This window comes from the organism of the source record quoted next, unplaced genomic scaffold, assembly GCF_019419815.1.
Source record: "Pyrus x bretschneideri cultivar Hongxiangsu unplaced genomic scaffold, Pyrus_bretschneideri_v1 Contig10, whole genome shotgun sequence".
NCBI lineage: Eukaryota > Viridiplantae > Streptophyta > Magnoliopsida > Rosales > Rosaceae > Pyrus > Pyrus x bretschneideri.
The window spans coordinates 4221191-4232233 of NW_025999391.1; positions in this window are offsets into that span (position 1 = coordinate 4221191).

Sequence of the window (11043 nt, forward strand, 5' to 3'; positions counted from 1 at the left end):
ATCATGAAAACTATAAGTGTTGACGAGACATTCGTTACTATGATGAGCATGAAACTAGTGCCAAGAATTCATTTAACGCGATTGTTTATAAGCAACCTCCACTACTTGTGAATATAAGTTCATAACTATTAGGTGAAACTCACTTATATTCTAGCGTCAAATTCATGCATGAACATTAAGCGTGCACTCTCAATAAACATACACAAACAAGTTATCAATCACACAGTTAAACGAATTGAATCAATCATTCATGAAATTCCAATCAAAAGTAATCAATTCATATTGCAAGCATAAACATGGTTTCGAATCACCCCCTAGCTAATTAGGGGTTTAGCCTCTCATGTTCACAGAAAGAGAAATACAATTGAATTTAAACATAAAGCACAAAGGATAGATTACACCTAGAACGCCCAACGAATCCACTTGAATTTCTGCGCGTCTAAGCCCTCATTCTTCTTCTCCTTGCTGCGGCAATGAAAGTCTAGGTGAGTTTTGGATGTTTTTCTGGTTTTGGGATTGGGTTTATGGAGGTTGGGTGGTGCGGCAAGGTTGGTAGATGGTGTGTGAAGGTGTGGAAGGTGGTGGAGAGTGGTGGAATGGCTGCGGCAGTGATAGGGGAAGGCTGGAATAGGTGGTTTTTGGGTTATGGTGGCTGCGGCATAAGGGAGAATTAGGGTGATGGGATGATGAGTGTATGAATGAATGAGAGGGGGGTGACGGCTATGGGAAAAATATGTGTTAGTGGCTGCGGATTGTAGGGTGAATTAGGTTGTATGGCTTAGGGTTAGGGTGAATATTAGGTGCGGCTGTGATGCATTGTTGGGTTATTAGGGTTTATGGATGATGGATGGGAGAGTGACGGCCAGAGAGGTTTTATGGCTGAATAGAATTAATGGATGAAACAAGAGGCTCTAGGGTGGACTAATAGGTGCGGCTGAAATGTGGAACTAGGGTTTTCTGAAATTCCAAACCTAATTTATTTTTTGTTAATTAAAATTAAGTTAAAAGCTTCTAGAATTAGGAAATAAAATCAGAAATTAAAAAGGGAAAGATTAAAGAGTGCGGCTAGGGTTTGGTTTTAAAGGGAAATAGGTTTAAATTTCAGAAATTAAAGGGAAAGTGGCTGCAAGGAAAAAGAATTAGGGTTTAGGTGCATAAAAATGGGCCAAAATGCCCCCCCCTTGCACGGCAAGGGAAGGGAGCTAGGATTAAGGCACGGCAAAGGAAGGGAAATAGGGCTAGGGCCTTGGTTTCGTGTCTTAAAGTGCCTATAAGGACTTCAAAGTGGCTAGAAAATACGAACGTTTAAGATTAGGAAAGGTTACCAAAACGGGAAACTTAGGGTTAACTTTCCTACTTCAAGTAGGAATCCTTGTTTGAGTAGGATTCCTCGTTTTGGTAGGAATTCATCGTTGGAGTAGGAATTCGTCGTTTCTTCAAGTCTTCAACTCATTCATTCCTCTTTCGCTCCAAAAGACTCCAATTTGCATCTTCTTGCACACTTTGGCCTTATAATCTGAAAATACACAAAAGTGGCCTTAAACACTAAAACAACTAAGTAAACACAACATAAATGCACGAGAACAAGCTAATTAAGTCGCATGAATATGCTCCTATCACTTGAGTCAATTCTCGTCTTGTTGGTTATGCCGACGCAGGATACTTATCTGATCCACACAAGGCGTGGTCTCAAACGGGTTATGTCTTTACCATTATAAGCATCACAATCTCTTGAAGGTCAACTAAACAGTCCTTAGTTGCCACTTTATCTAACCGTGATGAAATTCTCACCCTTCATGAAGCAACTCGGGAATGTTTTTGGTTGAGAACAGTTGTGCGCCATATTTAAAGCTCCTACGATCTTTACCCTATCGTTAACGTCTCGATGACAATCTATGAAGATAACACAGCATGCATCAAACAGCTCAAGAAGGGTTACATCAAAGGAGACAACACAAAGCACATTGCGCCGAAGTTCTTTTACTCACATTAACAACAAAAGCATCAAAAGATTGAGGTCACTCAAATCCATTCACAAGACAATATAGCCGACCTCTTCACCAAATCACTACCGAATGAGACGTTTCAAAAGCTTGTTCAAGGAATAGGTATGCATAAACTTTCTGAGTTGTAACATTCCTAGTTCTCTTTGGAATTGTATCAAACTCAGGGGGAGTATCCTGCAGTATACTTGCTTGATCTTAATGCACTATTTTTCCGTACGATTAAGAGCATTTTCCCCGCTGGGTTTTTGCTTCCTAATAAGGTTTTGACGAAGCACCCACCTTGGGTTGATCATATCCCTGATGACGTCCCGTAGACGTTTCATTTGACTTTGCATTACTCATGCATTTTTCCTTAGCCTATGGACTTTGTCTCTACTTGGGTTTTACCATAGTTATTAGGTTTTTGTGAGACTTACTTCCTTATGCAAGTTCCTACCTTATTTGAGAATAGCGTGTTCCCAGAATCAGTGTCGACGAGTCGACTTCCTCAACCTCTACGTAATGCCGAATCTACTTGAGTATTTACACACTCAAGGGGGAGTGTTATAAACTTCTTATTTAAGTGTGATTGTATAAATCCTATATTAGATTTGATTCTATTTAGTCTTCCTATTAGGACTTGTATTCCTTGGAGGAGAAGGATTCTTCTCTCTTTTACTATAAATAAAGGCACTGCGTGGGGGGAATAATATATCTCCTGCACAACCCTACAAACACATCTCTCTATATTCTCTCTGTGTCGCCAGCCCTCTTCCCCTGTCAGTTAAATATAGGCCACAACAGTGGTACATTTGTAAAGAAAAAATGGGTACATTATAAATAATTTATGGGAACATGTCACATCCCGGCCCGGGTGGGACCACTTCCCGGGCCCGCTCCACCACCGTAGCACGATATTGTCCGCTTTGGGCTTACCATTCCCTCACGGTTTTGTTTTTGGGAACTCCGAAGTTAAGCGAGTAGAGGGCTAGAGCAATCCCAGGATGGGTGACCCTCTGGGAAGTTTGATACCAATGTCAAAAAAAAAACTAACTAGGGGCAAAGTTGACAATATCGTGCTACGGTGGTGGAGCGGGCCCGGGAAGTGGTGTCACCCGGGCGGGGATGTGACATTGGTATCAGAGCCTAACCCTGGCCGCGTGTGTGCCGACGAGGACGTCGAGCCCCTAAAGGGGGTGGATTGTGACATCCCACATCGCCCAGGGGCGTGATCCTTATATGTATATTCCCATCGGGAAGTTCTCGTGTGAGTTCCCAGAAACAAAACCGTGAGGGCGTGGTCGGGGCCCAAAGCGGACAATATCGTGCTACGGTGGTGGAGCGGGCCTGGGAAGTGGTGCCACCCGGGCCGGGATGTGACAGAACAAATAAAAGGTTAAAATAACTAGGAGTGCAAATATAAGTTTAAAAAATAAGGGACATACGAAAATTAATATATGGGAACAAATTAAAATTTAAAAGAAAATTGGTACAATTAAAAAAAAAAAAAGGTTGCAAATTAAAAATGGGTACAAACTAGAATTAGAAACATATAATAAAAAGTTTAGCCATAAATATAAATATACCAAATTTAACGTTTCTAACACTAAAGGAATATATTTACAAATAAAATTTAATTATCTTGACATGTAAATATAAATTTTTTAAAATAATTAATGACATTATTAAAATGGGTACATTATATTCTCTCTGTGTCGCCAGCCTCCTTCCCCTATCAGTTAAATATAGGCCACAACAGTGGTACATTTGTAAAGAAAAAAATGGGTACATTATAAATAATTTATGGGAACAAATAAAAGGTTAAAATAACTAGGAGTGCAAATATAAGTTTAAAAAATAAGGGACATACAAAAATTAATATATGGGTACAAATTAAAATTTAAAAGAAAATTGGTACAATTTTAAAAAAAAGTTGCAAATTAAAAATGGGTACAAACTAGAATTAGAAACATATGATAAAAAGTTTAGCCATAAATATAAATATACCAAATGTAACGTTTCTAACACTAAATGAATATATTTAGAAATAAAATTTAATTATCTTGACATGTAAATATTCTATTTTTATAATAATTAATGACATTATTAAAACCAAAGGCCCTTGATCAAAAATTGAAAAAGAATAAGATTTTAATCAATGAAGTAGAAAAAATAGAGACGAGAACCTAATTTCTCCTTAACTTTTTGTGTACTACTTTCTCCTTCAACATTGAATTAAAATCGAACAATGAGTGATCATAATTTTCTTACGAACAATGCTTAACTACTCAAGAATGAGTAGGAGCTTCTACTCAGAATTCTTCTTGTTCAAATTACAGTGCATTGTGCTTATGATAGAACCATTCATATTATGAATCACTTTGTAAAGATCTCTCTACAAAAAAATGAATTAAAACTTAGGTCGTTTAGTCAATCTATTTAGCAAATACATAGATGGTACGTAATATTTTTACCAATTATGTTCATCTATTTTTATACAATTCGATGATTAAACGACCTTAATTTTAATTATTTTTTGTAGAGGTGATCTTTCTGTAGCAAATCAATAATATGAACGGTTCCGATCATAAACACAAAGTTCTATAAGTCAGCAACAGACAATTTTGAGTAGAAACCATACTCATTCTTTGAGTGGCCAAGTATTGTTCTTTTCTTAAAACACGAGGTATGAAAAAACGAGACTCTAAAATAGAACAAGACAGAGAATGAGAATTGAATGAGTTGGTGCTCAAGGTTCATGCTCGAACTCAGACCACGAGTCGCTTCAAGAACTAGGTCCGAGTCACAGGGTCTAGAGTTTGTAGTTTCAAATTTTAAGCTTCAAGTTTTTATACATAACTAAATTGAATAAACATTACGCAAACTAGGTAATAGGAATTCCCTTCTACATCCTTTAATTTCATGTTCATTCTACCAAAAGCAAATATCACCCAATAGATCACGTTTTTCTTGGTAACAAATTATTGTTGGGTTATAATCAACAATCAATATATATATATATATATATATATATATATATATTAAACATATAAAAGATCAAGGTTTGAGTACCGTAATATTTTTGAAATACAAATTTTCCTCTACTTTGTGCTTGTAGTTCCGTAGTCGTTTGCTTCACCAAGATTTAATGATCTAAACTAGGATTCCAGCATTGAAAAACTTCAATATGCCTTGTGTTGGAAGGAAGAATGATTTTCGGTGATTTGAATGATATGCAGATGCACCCTCTTTCTTTTTTTCTTTTTTTTTTTTTTTTTTTCTTTTTTGAGTCAAGCAATAACGTTAGTAAGTTAAATGTTAGATTAGTTACTGATGAGATTCGAACCTATGCCGTCATGCAAGGGCACAACATCATTCCACCACTGTGAAAAAGTGCCACTTGCAAATGCACCCTAATTAAATAATAAATATATATAATCACACTCCAAAGCTCAAACCCAAGGTTCAAACACAATTTTGCTCTCTATGATCTATCTTTCCAACCACTTTGTAAGAGAAACAAATTGTTATAAAACGTGAGAAACTTGTAGTGGTGAGTAATATGGGATAATAAGTTAGCATCGGATTTCTACTAAAAAACTTCAACAAGTATTAGGTTGCCTAACGTTGTAATTATATTGAAGTAGTGGTTGAAGACCCGATTAATAAATGGAAGCAGCAGCCCACAAACTCGTCCCATATATTTCCTTGTCGGCCATTCACAATTTATTTATAAAATTCTTAAAGCAAAACTAGCTATAAAACTACGTTCTTCAATTATGGTCTAGCTCCATATAGTTTGAATTATCTTCGATTTAATCTATTTAGTTTACTAATTACTGCAGTTCAAGAACAGTAATTAATTCCATACACCTTTTGGACAATTGTTATAAAGTTGGTAAGAAATTTGGTCTTCTTTGGGTCACTAAAAATTCCATTCAAACAACATAATTTTTCTTCTTACTTTTTAAATGTACAAAAATATTCTTTTTTTAAATAAAGAGTGGATATCGAGTTAATCCACATAATAGGGCAGTTGTTATTATTTTTTGGTCGTAGGGAAAAACTTGTTTAGAGCAACTCCACCCCTATCCACTTTGCGCCAGCACCCAGCCCATTTATCCACTTAATTGAACAGTAACAGACTCAATGAACAGTAATAGGCCAAAGCATCTCCACCCCAAAAAAAAATGTGCTGGCACCTAGTCTAAAAATGCGCTGGCACAAACGATCTCCACCCCTACAAAATGCGCTGGCGCCCAGTCCATTTAAAATATTAAATAATTTTTTTATAAAATAATATAAAAAAAAATAGTTTTAATTTCGGATATGATTTTTAACCAACCTCGTCACGCCACGTGTCATTATCCGAACGTAGTATTTTTTGAATAGATTTCCGCTAAGATTTTCAACCAATCCCGACAACCCACGTGTCACTTCCTGTTTACAATAATTTAGGCAAGATTTCGATAAGATTTTTAACAAATCTCGTCACGCCACGTGTCATTATCCGAACGTACTATTTTTTGAATAGATTTCCGCTAAGATTTTCAACCAATCACGTAGTGCCACGTGGCATTGTCCAGAACCTCATCTTCTTTTTTTTTTGTCCATATAAACCCTACATCCCTACATCCATCCTCACACTAAACTCAATCCTTTTTTTTAGCTCAGAATTCTTCTTTATCATTTTCAAATCTTGAGTTCTTACAATGTCTTCTTCAAGGAGAGCGTATAAACAGTTGCAAGAGCAGCAGAAAAGGTTGTTGGCACAACAGGAAGAATTGGTCAATCTTGACCAAGGTGGAGGTGGAGATGAGGCCTTCGCAATGGAGGAGGATGACGATGATCACCATAGAAGGCGGAGGGCCTCACATTCCCGCCGTATCATGCAAGCTATGGGTCAGATAGCCAAACCCGGACGTGCGGCAAACATCGATAGAAGAAGGGAAAGACGAGGTAAAGATCTCTTGGAAGATTATTTTATTCCCAACAGCGTTTACCCTGATCATGTTTTTAGACGTCGTTTTAGAATGCAACGAAGTTTGTTCGCTAAAATCATGAGTGATGTTTGCAACCATGATCCATATTTTGTGCAAAAAGAGGATGCTTTTCATGTTCTAGGCCTTCTTCCTGAGCAAAAAATTACGGCTGCCTTGCGAATGCTTGCATATGGAGCATCCGCAGATCAAGTGGATGAGATCGCAAGGATGGGAAAAACAACAGTTTTGGAGTCCCTGATGCGGTTTTGCTCTGCAATTGAAGCCCTCTACACCAATGAGTACCTTCGACAACCCACGCCAAGGGACAAGCGAAGGCTTCTTAGGAAGGCTGAGATGCGAGGCTTCCCTGGCATGATTGGAAGCATCGACTGCATGCACTGGACATGGAAAAACTGTCCAAGTGCGTGGCAAGGAGCTTATGGCGACAGAAAAGGAGCCAAAAGCATCATTCTGGAAGCGGTGGCTTCTTTTGATACATGGATATGGCATGCTTTTTTTGGTGTTCCAGGAGCTCAGAATGACCTAAATGTCCTTGCCCAATCTCCAGTGTTTGACGAACTGCTACAAGGGCGTGGGCCGAGATGCACATATTGGGTTAATGGTACTAAATACGAGGGACCATACTACCTTGCAGATGGTATTTACCCAAGGTGGTCAACATTTGTCAAAACAGTGCCACACCCGCAGAGTGAAAAAGAAAAACACTTCGCAAAGTGTCAAGAAGGGTGTAGGAAGGATGTCGAGCGTTGTTTTGGTATCCTGCAAGCTCGTTGGGCCATTGTCAGGGCTGCAGCTAGAATGTTTGATGTCGAGGCTCTTCGATCCATCATGATGACGTGTATTATTCTCCACAACATGATTGTTGAAGACGAGTATGATTATGATGCCGTCGATGAATACGAGCCGGATCCGATGAACAACTCAAGAACACAAATCTACTATGCTCATGACCGGACCGAAGATCCCGTGCAACACGAGCCGTTGGAACGGGATAGACGTTACAATGAATTGATCGTTCAAAGATACACTTCATTGCAAGAGCCATACTGGCACATAGCCCGCCAGAATGACTTGATTGAGCATCAGTGGAGCTTGCACGAAGGCGAAGATAATTAAAATAAGGCTTGTGGTTGAAGAATAAAGTGTATTGTTTTTTAAGTAATCTTATTTAGTGTGTTTGCTTTTAATTTTTTTAAGTTTAAATGGTGAGGTTATGTAATTTTAAGTTTAAATGGTGTTTTATGTAATTTTATTTGGTGTTTTAAGTTTAAATGGTTTTTTTTAAAGTTTAAATGGTGTTTTAAGTTTAAATGGTTTTTTTTTTAAGTTTAAATGGTGAGGTTATGTAATTTTAAGTTTAAATGGTGTTTTATGTAATTTTATTTGGTGTTTTAAGTTTAAATGGTTTTTTTTTAAGTTTAAATGGTGTTTTAAGTTTAAATGGTTTTTTTTTTAAGTTTAAATGGTGAGGTTATGTAATTTTAATTTTAAATTAAATAAAGTTCTAAAAGTAAATAAGAAATTACATAAGAAATTAAATAAAGTTCTAAAAATAAATAAGAAATTACATAAGAAATTAAATAAAGTTCTAAAAATAAATAAGAAATTAAATAAAGTTCTAAAAATAAATAAGAAATTACATAAGAAATTAAATAAAGTTCTAAAAATAAATAAGAAATTACATAAGAAATTAAATAAAGTCTGTGGAGTTAGGATATGTGGTGCTAGGATCTTGGTTGCTAGGATTTCTGTAGCTGGAACCCCCTTGACTTGTTTCGGCATCTCTTGCACGCCTCCTTCGCACGACATCTCTTTTTTCTGATGTCCAAAAATATTTTGAATTCGGAGACAGTCCTACTAGAGACTTGTTCATAGTGTCACGATCTGTTTGAGCCATCCTTTCTTCTCTAAGCATCTCATTCTCTCGATGAAGTGCTTCTCTAATCATCTCGTTCTCTCGATTAACTATTTCTCTTTGTCTCTCAGACGCCGCATCACGAGCCTCAGTAGCTGCAATAATTGCTGCCACAGCAGCAGCTTTTTCCTCATCTCTAGCCTTTTCCCATGCCATGTTCATTTCACCTTGACGAGTAAGTTCCTCCATATATTTAGTGTAGTCATTTTTGGAAGAACTACCTTTTTTCTTTGATGCCTTTTTACCTTGAGGCCTGAGAGACTGACGAGTCGGTTGGGTCTCTGGCACTTGTTCAGGCATCCCTTCCGTGTCTTCAAATGTGTTGGCTTCTTGTTCGGCTGTGTCTGCTTCTGGCGAACTGTGTAGACCCATACCGTGCATGACAACTTCTGGACCGGTTGCCACAATTTTGTATCTAGGGCAATCTTTGACAATTTGCCAACATTCCCATTTGTTGAATGATTTGTTATGGTTCTTTGCATTGTAGAATGCTTGTGCTTGTAGTGTCTATAAAAATTACATAAAAATTACATAAGAATTGTGGAATGCATAAAAATTATATAAAAATTACATAAAAATTACATAAGTATTTGGAATGCATATTACATAAAAATTACATAAGAAATTAAATAAGAATTGTGGAATGCATAAAAATTATATAAAAATTACATAAAAATTACGTAAGTATTTGGAATGCATATTACATAAAAATTACATATAAGAAATTAAATAAATTAAAATATTGATGTGGGTGGAATGCATATAAATAAATAAAAATATTGTTACCTCATCCGCTAAACTTGTCCCACTACGCAAATTACCAGAAGCATGAGAGAGGGCGTTTTTCCAACAAGTAAATGATGCGTTGAGTTTTTTCCAACGACCTTGAAGACCTTGACTAGATCTGGCATCTTTTCCATGTACATCTTTTCCATGTACATCGTTGAACGATTTCGTAATTTTACTCCACATTTCTCGCTTATCCATCTCATTACCTGTAATCGGGTCATGAGTAGTGCGAACCCAACATTCACACAACGTAACATCTTCACTGAGCTTCCACGAAGTCATTTTTTTCTCTCAAAGTGTACAAAATATTCAAATGTAGAAAGTGTAGAAAGTGTAGAAAATATTGAAATGTGGTGTAAGGTGGAAGATGAGGGTTAGGTATTTATAGAAAAAAAAAATGTATTTTTTAAAATTTTTCTGTATTTTTTTAAAAATTTTTGACATTTTTTTATTAATTTTTAATAAATTTTAATGTTGTAATTAATCGGGACCGTTGGATTTGAAAAATAATCAAATCCAACAGCACTCATTACGCCACGTGGCCAACGGTCAAATTTCTGACCGTTGGGCCTTTTTTTTTTTTTTTAATTAATTTTTGGTGAAATAAACGTGGACCGTTGATCTGTGATTGGACGGTCCAATTTAAAATTGAAATTTAATTTTTTTTTACCGTTGGAAATCCAACGGCCTAAAAAACTAGCCGTTGGAAATCCAACGGCTCTGAGGAGGCCACGTTTCATTCACCCGGACGACTGCAAAGCATCTGCACGCGGGCCCCAGCGCCTGCAAATCTTGTCGGCTACTCGCCTGGGCAGCCGCGTGTGGTGCACGCGCCATCAAACAGACCGGCTTCTGGGTCTGTCCATTTTGGGCTGGGCAAGGGACTGGCACGGGCTGGGTGCCAGTCAAATGGGCGGGCTGGAGCTCTTTTCTTGCAGGCCGGGCTGTTTTCTTCACTGGGTGCCAGTCAAGCCCAGCGGGCTGGAGTTGCTCTTAGAGACTAAGCCCAAAGAGAATAAATAAAATATAAGGAAAACGGGAAGAAACAAATACACATAACAGAGCACCCATATAGAAAAAGAAAACAGAGGCAACCATAAGATATCTCGCCCAGAAGCTAAGACGGGGGAGAAGAGCATAGCACGACAAGAAGCGGGCTATGGTCTATTCTGCAATCCTCACCCATTTCATCCACCCAAAGCTTAAGGGAGGGTAGGAGAGACTATTTTTGGATAGAATGTGAATGACAGAGGATGTGGGTCTTATGACCCAAACATCTGAACACATCACTCTTTTATAATGCGAAGTAGCCTAATTGGCTGCAAATCTCTTGAATCGGGGCAACAACGCG